The sequence below is a fragment of the Hyla sarda genome, chromosome 6 (genome assembly GCF_029499605.1).
Source record: "Hyla sarda isolate aHylSar1 chromosome 6, aHylSar1.hap1, whole genome shotgun sequence".
Lineage (NCBI taxonomy): Eukaryota > Metazoa > Chordata > Amphibia > Anura > Hylidae > Hyla > Hyla sarda.
The window spans coordinates 194,184,926-194,199,557 of NC_079194.1; positions in this window are offsets into that span (position 1 = coordinate 194,184,926).

Sequence of the window (14,632 nt, forward strand, 5' to 3'; positions counted from 1 at the left end):
AGTGATTCCTTGGAATGGTCTTGATCCAAGCAGTTAGAGTTTACAACTTTAAAAGTTACGTAGGTTAAGACAGAAAATCCATTCTTAAATGCCAGCTTCACATGTGTCTTAGACTTGTGCTCAGTATGTCATAAATTGGATCATGTATGATGTGATTTACAGTCTAAAATAATTTTGTCAAATGTGATGCACTGTTAATGGAAACAACTCTGCAGAACTCTTCCTAAATGTTTCAGAATAATCTGCTTTAACCCCTTAAGGACGCATGACGTAAATGTACGTCCTGGTGAGGTGGTACTTAACGCACCAGGACGTACATTTACGTCCTAAGCATAACCGCGGGCATCGGAGCGATGCCCGTGTCATGCGCGGCTGATCCCGGCTGCTGATCGCAGCCAGGGACCCGCCGGCAATGGCCGACGCCCGCGATCTCGCGGGCGTCCGCCATTAACCCCTCAGGTGCCGGGATCAATACAGATCCCGGCATCTGCGGCAGTTCGCGATTTAAATGAACGATCGGATCGCCCGCAGCTCTGCTGCGGGGATCCGATCATTCATAACGCCGCACGGAGGTCCCCTCTCCTTCCTCCGTGCGGCTCCCGGCGTCTCCTGCTCTGGTCTGTGATCGAGCAGACCAGAGCAGGAGATGACCGATAATACTGATCTGTTCTATGTCCTATACATAGAACAGATCAGTATTAGCAATCATGGTATTGCTATGAATAGTCCCCTATGGGGACTATTCAAGTGTAAAAAAAAATGTAAAAAAATGTAAAAGTAAAAGTTAAAAAAAAGTGAAAAATCCCCTCCCCCAATAAAAAAGTAAAACGTCCATTTTTTCCTATTTTACCCCCAAAAAGCGTAAAAAACATTTTTTATAGACATATTTGGTATCGCCGCGTGCATAAGTGTCCGAACTATTAAAATAAAATGTTAATGATCCCCTACGGTGAACGGCGTGAACGAAAAAAAAAAAAAAAAGTCCAAAATTCCTACTTTTTTAATACATTTTATTAAAAAAAATTATAAAAAATGTATTAAAAGTTTTTTATATGCAAATGTGGTATCAAAAAAAAGTACAGATCATGGCGCAAAAAATGAGCCCCCATACCGCCGCTTATACGGAAAAATAAAAAAGTTAGAGGTCATCAAAATAAAGGGATTATAAACGTACTAATTTGGTTAAAAAGTTTGTGATTTTTTTTAAGCGCAACAATAATATAAAAGTATATAATAATGGGTATCATTTTAATTGTATTGACCCTCAGAATAAAGAACACATGTCATTTTTACCATAAATTGTATGGCGTGAAAACAAAACCTTCCAAAATTAGCAAAATTGCGTTTTTCGTTTTAATTTCCCCACAAAAATAGTGTTTTTTGGTTGCGCCATACATTTTATGATATAATGAGTGATGTCATTACAAAGGACAACTGGTTGCGCAAAAAACAAGCCCTCATACTAGTCTGTGGATAAAAATATAAAAGAGTTATGATTTTTAGAAGGCGAGGAGGAAAAAATGAAAAAGTAAAAATTAAATTGTCTGAGTCCTTAAGGCCAAAATGGGCTGAGTCCTTAAGGGGTTAAAGGTCTATAAACTTGTTGGTTTTATGTTGGTCGTGTTTATTATAAATATTGCTATATGAATAGAACATAAGGACAAACTGACAAATATACACAGAAGGGGGAGATTTATCAAGGGATTTAGAGGATGTTTTTTTGCTTACAATATTCGCGCTTAACCCCTTAACGACGCAGGACGTATATTTACGTCCTGCGCCGGCTCCCGCGATATGAAGCGGGATCGCGCCGCGATCCTGCATCATATCGCTTCGGTCCCGGCGCTCATCAACGGCCGGGACCTGCGGCTAATACCACACATCGCCGATCGCGGCGATGTGCGGTATTAGCCCTTTAGAAGCGGCGGTCAATTAGGGGGTCAGGGGGGGGGGGAGCTGCATTAGGGGACCGTTAACCCCTACTCTGCTGCACTGCTATTGGCCGACCATCGCTGGCCAATAGCAGCGTTGCTGGGGCGGTGACAGTATTGTCACCGCTCCCCAGCAACAGCAGGTGATTGGCGGTGTATTGTACACCGCCGATCACCTTCTTTTTCCAGGTCATCGGGTCACAAGTGACCCAAATGACCGGAATCGTAGCAGATCGCTTGCGTGATTTCGCGAGCGCTCTGCTGCGATCGCCGACATGTGGGGGTCCCGGGACCCCCCTCTGCATTTGCACGGCATGCCTGCTGAACGATTGCAGCAGGCATGCCGTTCCGATCTCTGCCCGGCGCGCAGCAGGGACCGGAAAACGCCAGGGCGTAAGTTTACGTCCTGGGTCCTTAAAGAAGATATCCCATGCAGCAAAGAAAAAAAAATACCTAGCCATTCCATAGTATATTCACCTACCACCTCTCTGACACGTTTGTGATTTTTTTTCCGCCCCCCATTCACCGGCTATTCAGCTCATAAATTCCAGTTACTTCCTGGTTATGGTGGCTATGCCTGTGATCTCAAAGACTACATTTCCCTGCATGCACTGCTCACATTTCCTGCTCTCAGCTGCCTGAGCAGAGAGCTTGTTACCACCCCTAACTTATGTTAGTCACTCCCACATAACACTGAGCTCCAATCATAGCCCTATACAGCAGGGTGGCCACGAGGAAACAAAATGTAATCTCAGTGCTCAGAGAGAGGGACCCTGGAGTGGAAGCTGCAGTTTTACACTGTAAAATCCCTCCCTCCCCCTCCTCCTCTCAGTGAAATAGCTTTACACTGGCACAATCACCTCCCCCCTCCTCTGCCCTGCACTCCTCTCTCCCCAGTGCTCAGTGTGACAGCTCCCTCCCCTCCCCCTCTCCTCCATTCTCAGTGTATAAACATTAGCAAGGAGAGGGGAGAGAATCAGCCTGTTTGCTGACTCTGCTATGATCTGAATCAGCCGGCATATAGGCAGTGCTGCTCAGCCAATCACTGCAGAACAGAGAGAGGACAGTGTGAATATTCATCAGATGGGAGGGGCTAAGGCCGAGCTCATGGAGCTCTCTGCAGCACAGGGGTTTTCTGGGTAATTGTCACGTCACGGCCCCTGGATGCTGCTGATAACAGCCTGAATAGGGGGTCGAAAGTCATGAAAACCTGGAACAGCTGAATTTCCTGTCAGACAGAAGAATGCAGAAAAGCTTGTTTCTAAGCAGCATTGGTAATGGAAGTGATTTACAAACCTATATAACTTTACCTTCTGCACTAAAAGCTGAACAATTTTTTACTGTGAGACTTGTCCTTTAAGTACCTGGGCGTCAGGACGTAAAATTACGCCCTGGGTCCTGAACAGGTTAAAAAACACACTAACTCATTTATAAAACTTTTATTTTAAAAACACTCCCCCACAAGCCCTTGTTAACCATTTTATTAATATTAAATTAAAAAAACGCTGGTTCTGAAGTAGTCCACAGGATACACAGATCTAAAATGATAATAAAAAAATGGGTTAGTACATTTAGGGATGAGGGAACTTACAGTGATTCGATTCATCATGAACTTCTCAGCTCGGCAGTTGCTGACTTTAGCCTGCATAAATTAGTTCAGCTTTCAGGTGCTCCGATGGGCTGGAAAAGGTGGATACATTCCTAGGAGACTCTCTCCTAGGACTGTATCCACCTTTTCCAGCCCACTGGAGCACCTGAAAGCTGAACAAAGTTTGTGACGAATCGAATTACTGTAAGCTCGCTCATCTCTAATATATATATATAGATATCGCACTTTTTTTTTTTTTTTACAGCTGCAACTTGAGGTGGGGTTACAAAGTGGTGTTCTGAAGTCATTTATTGGTTTTTGTTTACTTGTGGCAAAAAAAAAAAAAAAAAGATTTATTGTTTTTTTGCTTATGTGAGCCAAATTTATCAACCCCCTGTGATATTTTGATAAATATGGCACACATAAGCAAAACCAAAAGAAAAAAAATGATTACAGAACTTGTTACCAAAGCACCAATGATAAATGTCATTCATTGTACTTTACTGATAAACTCTATTACCTATGTTCTTCATATGTTCGTCATTTCTGATGCATTTGGAGGACAACTTTAGATGCTTAATGATTCAAGCTTTTTACAGCTATTTCGGTAAAGAACATCTAAAAAAACTATTTATACGCATACTTCATTTTGCTCTATATTTATATATTTTAGTCACATAGAAATTAGCCAAGCTAGACATTGCTGTTATTTTAATTTAAAATCAATTAGCATTCAACACAATTAATTAGACATTTACACTTCAGCAGTTTTTGGTTTCCCTAAAGAAAATTGAGCACACAAAAAATAATTTGATTTAATTTTTGGTCTATATTTAATCTACCTGAAACAATATTATACCTTGGGGAATGAATTACCATCCTAGGATTGTACCGTTTCCATTTTAAGGCAGAAAACAAAGACAGTATTGACTACAGATGTTCTAATGTTATTGGTATTATAAGGCTTACAAATTACATTGACCTGGAGGCCTGGTTTTGAGGGTTTAATGTAGCAGATGATACAATTCATAAAAGAGAAGATGTAAGATATGAATTCATAGTGCATCTACCGCTACATTAAATTAGGCATGTTTAATTCACATTAGACCAGGCACTTAAATGCTATTATATGTATAGCAGTCTTCCACATTAAGCATCCACTTTCAACCTCAGTGTACTGTATCTGCCCTTTTAATTCACTAATAATTATTAAGGTCATTTATGGGGCTTGCTTGCCTACATATACTGTATTATATCTTTAGATATCATATGTGATTGATCATGGAAAAGGCTAAGCATGATTAATAAAAACTGTCTAATTCTTAGACAGTGTAAACTTAGACCAGACAGTATACAAATGCACCAGACTTCTAACAATGCCTCAGGCTGTTTGAAAATGTGGTGCATTTCAGATTGTCCAGTCTAAGGGGAGCATTTATCAAGGCCAGTGTACCTGTAAACATAGCAGAAATGGCTAAAGTAGACAGAGAATCTATGTTCGCCATATTTATTATGTTGGGGCATTATTTTGAGGCAAAACCCCTAAAGACGTGGCTGGTGCCACAACACATGTAGGGGAGGTATAGGGTTAATGAATTTATAGCAATGGTCCATAAATTGCAGCGTTCTGCAGGCGCAGTTTTTTCTTCTTCTTGACTTCCAATGAGAGCAGAATATAAATAATAATGGGTTTGTTGGTGTTTTTGCAGTTTAAAATTACCCCATATTTAACCCCCCCCCCCTTGGGCATAGTGTTTGATTTTAATGCTTGATTGTGTACCAGAGGATGTGTTTATCAGACAAAGTGGGTGTAGCATATCTTTTGATGCCAGGTTTGTCATCTGCAACTTTTGAAAATTGCGCAAATCCCTATATCTTACTGCGCAATGTTAACTTTAAACTAATAAAATCGAAAGACCAAGTCCTGAGGACTGGTCATTCACTTCTATTACTTTTGGTAATTTATTAGGTGGATTGGGTATTTTGTACCCTCCAGTGAACCTCGGTCCCCACTGGAAGGAACTAACTGCATGTGGACTTATACAGCTAGTATTAAACTCAATGGGAGCTGTAAATGTTGTTTTTTTTCTGAATAAACAGGAACAGGCTTAAAGTGACGCTGCAAATGGAGGATACATTGTTAACATTCTCGGCCTGTAGGAGGTGACAGTACATTGTCCCAGTAGGACACCATTTCATATTTGAAATATCTGTATTGACATGTATTCTGTAGTAGTAATAGGCCAAGTAGGCTAATAGTTTTGTTTAGGTTCAGCTACTTTATGTTAATATATTACAATTCTTATTATAATACTTGTAGCAGTATTAAAAGGGATTCGGTCTGAGGAATGGCCCTTAGTGTTGTATTATTTTTTGTAGGCTTCTGTGGTTTCGTTTCTTATTTCCCCTATGTATTTACTAATGTGTTGCTGTCACGATGCCGGCTGGCAGGAGGTGGATCCTCTGTGCCAGAGAGGGATAGCGAGGGCCGTGCTAGTGGACCGGTTCTAAGACACTACTGGTATTCACCAGAGCCCGCCGCAAAGCGGGATGGTCTTGCTGCGGCGGTAGTGACCAGGTCGTATCCACTAGCAACGGCTCACCTCTCTGGCTGCTGAAGATAGGCGAGGTACAAGGGAGTAGGCAGAAGCAAAGTCGGACGTAGCAGAAGGTCGGGGGCAGGCGGCAAGGTTCGTAGTCAGGGGAGATAGCAGAAGTTCTGGTACACAGGGTTTTAAACACACAAACGCTTTCACTAGGCACAAGGGCAACAAGATCCGGCAAGGAAGTGCAAGGGAGGAGGTTAGATATAGTCAGGGACCAGGTGGGAGCCAATTAAGCTAATTGGGCCAGGCACCAATCATTGGTGCACTGGCCCTTTAAGTCTCAGGGAGCTGGCGCGCGCGCGCCCTAGAGAGCGGAGCCGCGCGCGCCAGCACATGACAGCAGGGGACGGGAACGGGTAAGTGACCTGGGATGCGACTCGCGAGCGGGCGCGTCCCGCTGTGCGAATCGCATCCCCAACGGCCATGACAGAGCAGCGCTCCCGGTCAGCGGGACTGACCGGGGAGCTGCAAGGAGAAAGGCGCCGTGAGCGCTCCGGGGAGGAGCGGGGACCCGGAGCGCTAGGCGTAACAGTACCCCCCCCTTAGGTCTCCCCTTCTCTTTATCGGGTAACTGCCTCCCCTGGGATGAGGACACCGGGAAAGGATGGAGGGATTCCTCAACGGCAGGCAGAACCGCAGGAGTAGGAATGGGGAGAGGGGGCAGAGGGCGAGACCTGGCACGGGGCAGTGTGACACCAGGACGAGGGCCATGAGGGGACACAGAAGCTTGCCTGATGGAACTGGGAGGGGGGGAGGGGCATTGCCTGTGGCAGGCAGAGTCCTTAATGACCTTAGGGGGACCGGATACAGGAGGAACCACAGGGTCACGGCAGGGAGTACTGGGAACCGGTTGAAGGCAGTCCTTGGAACAAGAGGGACCCCAACTCTTGATCTCCCCAGTGGACCAATCCAGGGTTGGGGAATGGTGTTGAAGCCAGGGTAGTCCAAGGAGAACTTCAGAAGAGCAATTAGGAAGGACAAAAAATACAATCTCCTCGTGATGAGGTCCGATGCACATTAGGAGGGGCTCCGTGCGGTAACGCACGGTGCAATCCAACCTGGCTCCGTTGACCGCGGAAATGTGGAGTGGCTTGACAAGACGGATCACCGGAATGCGGAATTTATTCACAAAGGAGTCCCGAATAAAATTCCCAGAAGCTCCAGAGTCAAGGCAGGCCACGGCTGAGAGGGGAGAGCTGGCTGAAGTGGAAATCCGAACAGGTACCGTGAGACGTGGAGAGGCCGACTTGGCATCAAGAGACGCCACACCCACGAGAGCTGAGTGCGAGCGTGCGTTTCCCAGACGTGGAGGACGGATTGGGCAATCCACCAAAAAATGTTCAGTACTGGCACAGTACAGACAAAGATTCTCTTCCTTACGGCGATTCCTCTCTTCCAGGGTCAGGCGAGACCGATCCACTTGCATGGCCTCCTCGGCGGGAGGCCTAGGCGCAGATTGCAGTGGAGACTGTGGGAGAGGTGTCCAGAGATCTAAGTCTTTTTCCTGGCGGAGCTCTTGATGCCTCTCAGAAAAACGCATGTCAATGCGAGTGGCCAGATGAATGAGTTCATGCAGGTTAGCAGGAGTCTCTCGTGCGGCCAGAACATCTTTAATGTTGCTGGATAGGCCTTTTTTAAAGGTCGCGCAGAGAGCCTCATTATTCCAGGATAGTTCAGAAGCAAGAGTACGGAATTGTATGGCGTACTCGCCAACGGAGGAATTACCCTGGACCAGGTTCAGCAGGGCAGTCTCAGCAGAAGAGGCTCGGGCAGGTTCCTCAAAGACACTTCGAATTTCCGAGAAGAAGGAGTGTACTGAGGCAGTGACGGGGTCATCGCGGTCCCAGAGCGGTGTGGCCCATGACAGGGCTTTTCCAGACAGAAGGCTGACTACGAAAGCCACCTTAGACCTTTCAGTAGGAAACTGATCCGACATCATCTCTAAGTGCAAGGAACATTGCGAAAGAAAGCCACTGCAAAACTTAGAGTCCCCATTAAATTTGTCCGGCAAGGACAGGCGGAGGCTAGGAGCGGCCACTCGCCGCGGAAGGGGTGCTGGAGCTGGCGGAGGAGATGGTTGTTGCTGCTGTAGCTGCGACTGTACTTGCTGTAGTTGTGACTGGAGTTGCTGTGTCATGGTGGTCAAGTACGACAGCTGGTGATCTTGTTGCGCTATCTGTTGCGACTGCTGGGCGATCTGACGAGCTTGCTGGGCGACCAGCGTAGGGAGGTCAGCGACAACAGGCAGAGGAACTTCAGCGGGATCCATGGCCGGATCTACTGTCACGATGCCGGCTGGCAGGAGGTGGATCCTCTGTGCCAGAGAGGGATAGCGAGGGCCGTGCTAGTGGACCGGTTCTAAGACACTACTGGTATTCACCAGAGCCCGCCGCAAAGCGGGATGGTCTTGCTGCGGCGGTAGTGACCAGGTCGTATCCACTAGCAACGGCTCACCTCTCTGGCTGCTGAAGATAGGCGAGGTACAAGGGAGTAGGCAGAAGCAAAGTCGGACGTAGCAGAAGGTCGGGGGCAGGCGGCAAGGTTCGTAGTCAGGGGAGATAGCAGAAGTTCTGGTACACAGGGTTTTAAACACACAAACGCTTTCACTAGGCACAAGGGCAACAAGATCCGGCAAGGAAGTGCAAGGGAGGAGGTTAGATATAGTCAGGGACCAGGTGGGAGCCAATTAAGCTAATTGGGCCAGGCACCAATCATTGGTGCACTGGCCCTTTAAGTCTCAGGGAGCTGGCGCGCGCGCGCCCTAGAGAGCGGAGCCGCGCGCGCCAGCACATGACAGCAGGGGACGGGAACGGGTAAGTGACCTGGGATGCGACTCGCGAGCGGGCGCGTCCCGCTGTGCGAATCGCATCCCCAACGGCCATGACAGAGCAGCGCTCCCGGTCAGCGGGACTGACCGGGGAGCTGCAAGGAGAAAGGCGCCGTGAGCGCTCCGGGGAGGAGCGGGGACCCGAAGCGCTAGGCGTAACAGTTGCATTAGTCAGAAATCTGTGTAGCACCGGAAATTCTGTCGCAATGCGCCCAAATACTAAAATCAGGGAAAAAAACTGAGAGTTTTCATTTTCCTAGACGTCACTCACACAACTCTTACACGTGTCCTCCACAGCCATTTTTTCCCACAATTTTGCGGATTTAACCTTCAAAATGCATAACCAGGCAGTTTCAATGGCCTTTGCTGCCTTTCTGGAGAAGCATTTTCAGCAGGAGGATAAAGAAAACCTCAGCCAAACAAGTGCTCCACATGCTTCCACAAGTGCAGGTGCTGCTGCTGAGGAAGGCCAAGTTAACCGCATTGTAACAGAGGCTGTAACACAGGAAGCATTTTGTGAGGCCGAAATTGAACTGTCTGATGATGAAGATTTACAGGGCACGGAGGATGGTGTTCGCCGCAAATGTGTCACCACTGAACAAAAGCTAATCCTTGTGGAGGAGGTAAGTAATCTTATTTTTACCTACCTCTTTTACCCCTATAATATTTTTTTTTAAACCCAAGGACATAGCATTTTTCCATTTTTACACTTTATTTTTTTCCTCCTTATCTTTTAAAAATCATAACCCTTTCAATTTTGCACCTAAAAATCCATTTGATGGCTTATTTTTTTGTAATGACATCAGTCATTTTACCAAAAAATCGATGGCAAAATGAAAAAAAAAAATCATTATGTGACAAAATGGAAGAAAAAACACAATTTTGTAAGTTTTGGGGGCTTTCGTTTCTACCCAGTAAATGTTTAGGTAAAAAAAAACACATTATCTTTATTCTGTAGGTCCATACGATTAAAATGATACCCTACTTATATAGGTTTGATTTTATTTTACTTCTGAAAAAAATCATAACTACATGCAGGAAAATGTATACTGTTACGCCGAGCGCTCCGGGTCCCCGATCCTCCCCGGAGCGCTCGCAACATCCTCGCATTTGCAGCGCCCCGGTCAGACCTGCTGACTGGGTGCGCTGCAATACCTCTCTCAGCCGGGATGCGATTCGCGATGCGGGAGGCGCCCGCTCGCGATGCGCATCCCGGCTCTCGTACCTGACTCGCTCTCCGTCGGTCTTGTCCCGGCGCACGCGGCCCCGCTCCTTAGGGCGCGCGCGCGCCGGGTCTCTGCAATTTAAAGGGCCACTGCGCCACTGATTGGCGCAGCTGGCTTAATTAGTGTGTTCACCTGTGCACTCCCTCGCCGGATTTATACCTCACTTCCCCTGCACTCCCTCGCCGGATCTTGTTGCCTTTGTGCCAGTGAAAGCGTTTCCTTGTGTGTTCCTAGCCTGTGTTCCAGACCTCCTGCCGTTGCCCCTGACTACGATCCTTGCTGCCTGCCCTGACCTTCTGCTACGTCCGACCTTGCTCTTGTCTACTCCCTTGTACCGCGCCTATCTTCAGCAGTCAGAGAGGTTGAGCCGTTGCGGGTGGATACGACCTGGTTGCTACCGCCGCTGCAAGACCATCCCGCTTTGCGGCGGGCTCTGGTGAATACCAGTAGCAACTTAGAACCGGTCCACCAACACGGTCCACGCCAATCCCTCTCTGGCACAGAGGATCCACCTCCAGCCAGCCGAATCGTGACATATACTGATTCCTATAACTTTTTTTTTATTTTTCCACGTACTGGGCGGTATGAGGGCTAATTTTTTGCTCTGTGATCTGTAGTTTTTATTGGTATCATTTTTTTTATCAGACTTTTTTATCACTTTTTATTCATTCTTTTTATGGTAAAAAAAGTGACCAAAAAATATGTTATTTTGGACCTTGGAATTTTATTGCGCGTACGACATTAACCGTGCAGTTTTATTAATGATATATTTTTATATTTCGGACATTTACGCATGCGGCGATACCACATATGTTTATTTTTATTTACACTGTTTTTTTTATGGGAAAATTTTATTAGGGAAGGCGTTAAATCATCTTTATTAACTTTTGTTTTTTAATTTTTTGCAATTCCTAAAATGGACAGCAGAGGTCAGCAGAGAGCACTGTGGTCGTGACATCAGAGGAAATGCATTTGGATTTCTCTTTAGTATACAGCCCCTAAAAAGTACTGGAAGGATTAAGATTTTTTAATAGAAATGATTTACAAATCTTTTTAACTTTCTGGCACCAGTTGATTTAAAAAAATAAAAAAAGGTTTTCACGGGAGTACCCCTTTAACACACTTACCTTTCTAAACGTGTTTTAGCTAATCTTGTTTGTGCAATCTACAGTTGATTCAAACACCAGCCAAGATGAATCTATGTTCCTTCAAACAGCAGAGAGGAAGCTGAAAACTTGCAGAAAGACAACAATGAAGGTTTTCAGTCTGCAGCGGCTGGGAGTCAAAATTCTTCAGAACTTCATAAGGATTTACAACAATTACCAGGCCTAGTTAAATCTTACATGGCTAAAAATTATGAGAACTTTCAAGCTTTCCTGTCCACACAATTAGAGATGAGCGAATCGAAGCTGACGAACCCGAATTTGTTAAGAATTTCATGAAATATTCAATTTGAAACGAATGTGAATATTGCTATCAGCATTCTTTGACCCCTGTGATGTCACAGCTCTATATATTCGGAAGCCATCTTGCTGCTGCTCATTTCATCCATGCACTCAGAGAGAGAGAGGACGGACTGCATGTGTGTGAATTGCTTATACAACAGCATACCACTGCAACTGCTAGTCACATCAGCATTGCGGACAGACAGGAGTGCAGTGCTTTGGTGTTCTTACTGACAAGGATCTTATGATATATAAACCTCCTATTCACGTTATTGAGCATTTCATCAGAGAGGGGCGGATAGCTGTCAGCTGCCTCATACATATCAACAAGCTGCCTGAACTTTACGAACCATCTTATCTCCTCATTTTTCAGCACAATTCTGTGCTTTTTTTGCAATTTAGGGTTTAATCCCTGTTTTCTTTTTTTTTGTGGTGCTGCACTGTTGTGTCCTGCTGCTGTTCACAAATACACTCTAGACTTAGAATTGTTCAGCCGTTGCCGCAAGGCTCGGGCCTAACTCACTGCGTTAGTTGCTGCTCAGATTCTTCTCTCATGACAGCCCACGAGGTAAGAGAGAGAAACATGGCCGCCGCTCCCTTATATGGGCAGGGGGCGGGGCGAATCCGATTGGTCCGAACATTTGCCATTCACCATTACAGAGAGTAATGGGATTGCTTACGTCACAGGGCCTCCAAAGGTCCTTAAGCTTAATACCATAGAGTTCACCTAGTCACATGACCCCCAGGTCCTGCAACGCTATGGCACAGGTAATTAACCATTTATTTACAGATATATCATTATATTTACATTAACCTTATATAGACCACTGGTCTATTAGTAGAAATAGAGGCGACAAGGGGTTAATTGACAGGGATCCCTACGTCCTAGGGACTCTGGCTATGGGGACCCACACATACATAGGTACCGTATAGGATGCAGTACAGGGACACCACACGTGCATACCACATGCCTACATCAAAGCAAATTTATTTACAAAAATATAGATTTTTTCTGCGTATTGTTGCGCATTTTTCTGCCCTCATAAGTGCATTGGGCATATGTACATCCAAGTAGTGTACCATTTTGTACCTGTTAATCTGTCAAGGGCCTACATACTGTGAAAGGACAGAGAAAAGTAATCTCCTGCTGCTGTACTAGACAAATACTGTTAAAAGAGTAGTGAAGCGTATTGTAATACCCTCATATACGCACTAAGTATGTCAGGCAGAGAAGTGCCAGGACGCGCACAGAGGAGTGGCAGAGGCCTAATTACTTCAGGCAGAGTTGGTAGCAGACTAGGGGTGAGTGGCAGCAGGAGTAGCAGCGAGAGGCCTGTTCTCCCGTTATCAGCCAGTGATTGTGTCTCGACCAGCAACCCATCTGCCGTCGTCGATTGGTTAACACGCTCATCCACTTCATCACAAGTGACCTCTGACACCCCAGTCAGCAGTCAGTGGGTTCCTCAGGCACAACCCTCAGTTGGCATGGCCCGGGAGCAGTCCCTGTCCTCCCATTGCCTTTGTCCTATGCTGTTCCCTCTCTTAGAGAAGCATCTTATGCTGTGGGTTCAGCTCCCCTATTCACTGAAGACAATCTAATAGAGGAGAGTCAGCAGCTACTGCCCAGCCAAGATGAGGAAGAGACATGCGCCACTTGCTCCGCTAGGTGGCCAAGTAGTGATGCGGAGAGTGACTTGCGAGGCGGTGTTGCCAGGGTTCAGGGTCCTGAAGCAGACACTGTTGTTGATGATGAAGCTGATCGCAATTGGGAGCCGGGTGCAGAAGGGGCTTCAGCATCATCAGGAGAAGAGAGTTGCGGGTCGCCCTTGAGGCAGCAACTGAGCCAGCAAGGCAGTAGCACGGTTGGCAGTCAGCATGGTGGCAGGAGTGGAAATTCTGGAGACAAACGTGTCTGGGCGTGACCACCTGCTTTGACGCAGCCTACCTTTCCGGGAGGTAGTGGAACAGGGGTTCCTGCAGATGGCGCCAGTAGCAGTCAATTAGTGCGGACTGTAGGTGGGAAAATCAGCTACTCGGCAGTGTGGCAGTTTTTCATCAGGCATCCGGAGGAGGTTCACGTAGCCACATGCAAGATATGTCGGCAGAAGGTGAAGCGTGCCCAGGGTCCCAATGTCGGCACCACGGCCCAGCGTCAACACATGCTTCGCCACCATAAAGCGGCCTGGGAGAACCGTGGCTTCGATGTAGTGGTCCAGCCTGCTGCATCACCCAGTGGCCATCCGCTCCCTTCTTCATCCAACCAAGGCTCCACCACCTCAGCCGAAGGGAGGTGTGTGTCAAACCCTCCTTCTTCACTCGAGATGCTCCTGCTTCTCCCGCTTTTAGTCAGCCACATGGCGAAGCCATGTCCAAGAGACAACAGTATGTGCCCACTCATCCAACGGCGCAGAAGTTGAATGTGCTCCTGTCCAAGTTGCTGGTGCTACAGTCCCTCCCTTTTTTAAGTGGTGGACTCTGCACCTTTCAGAGAATTGATGGCTTGTGCCGAGCCGAGAGGGAGAGTCCAAAGCCGTCATTTCTTTGCGAATAAGGCAGTACCAGTCCTGCATAAGTTTGTACAAGAGAAGGTGGGCCAGTCCTTGAGCCTGTCGGTGTGTTCAAAAGTGCACGGCAGCGCCGACGTGTGGAGCTGTAACTACGGGCAGGGACAATACTTTTCTTTTATGGCCCACTGGGTAAATGTGGTTCCTGCACAACCACAACAGCAACTTGGACAGGTCACACCGTTTCCTCCTCCATGCTCTCGCTCTCAGGCAGTTGGTCCTGTGACAGTGTGCGACTCCGCCTCCTCGTCCTCCACCGTGTCGTCGGCCTCCACTGCACGTACAAATCTCGGTGGCCCTTCATCATACCATGTGTGTAGGGCACGGCGGTTTCAAGCTGTTCTTTACATGGTTTGCCTTGGCGAATGGAGTCACACAGGGGTGGAACTGCTAAAATTCATTCGTCAAGAAATCCGAGTATGGCTTACTCCAAGAAATATGGAAA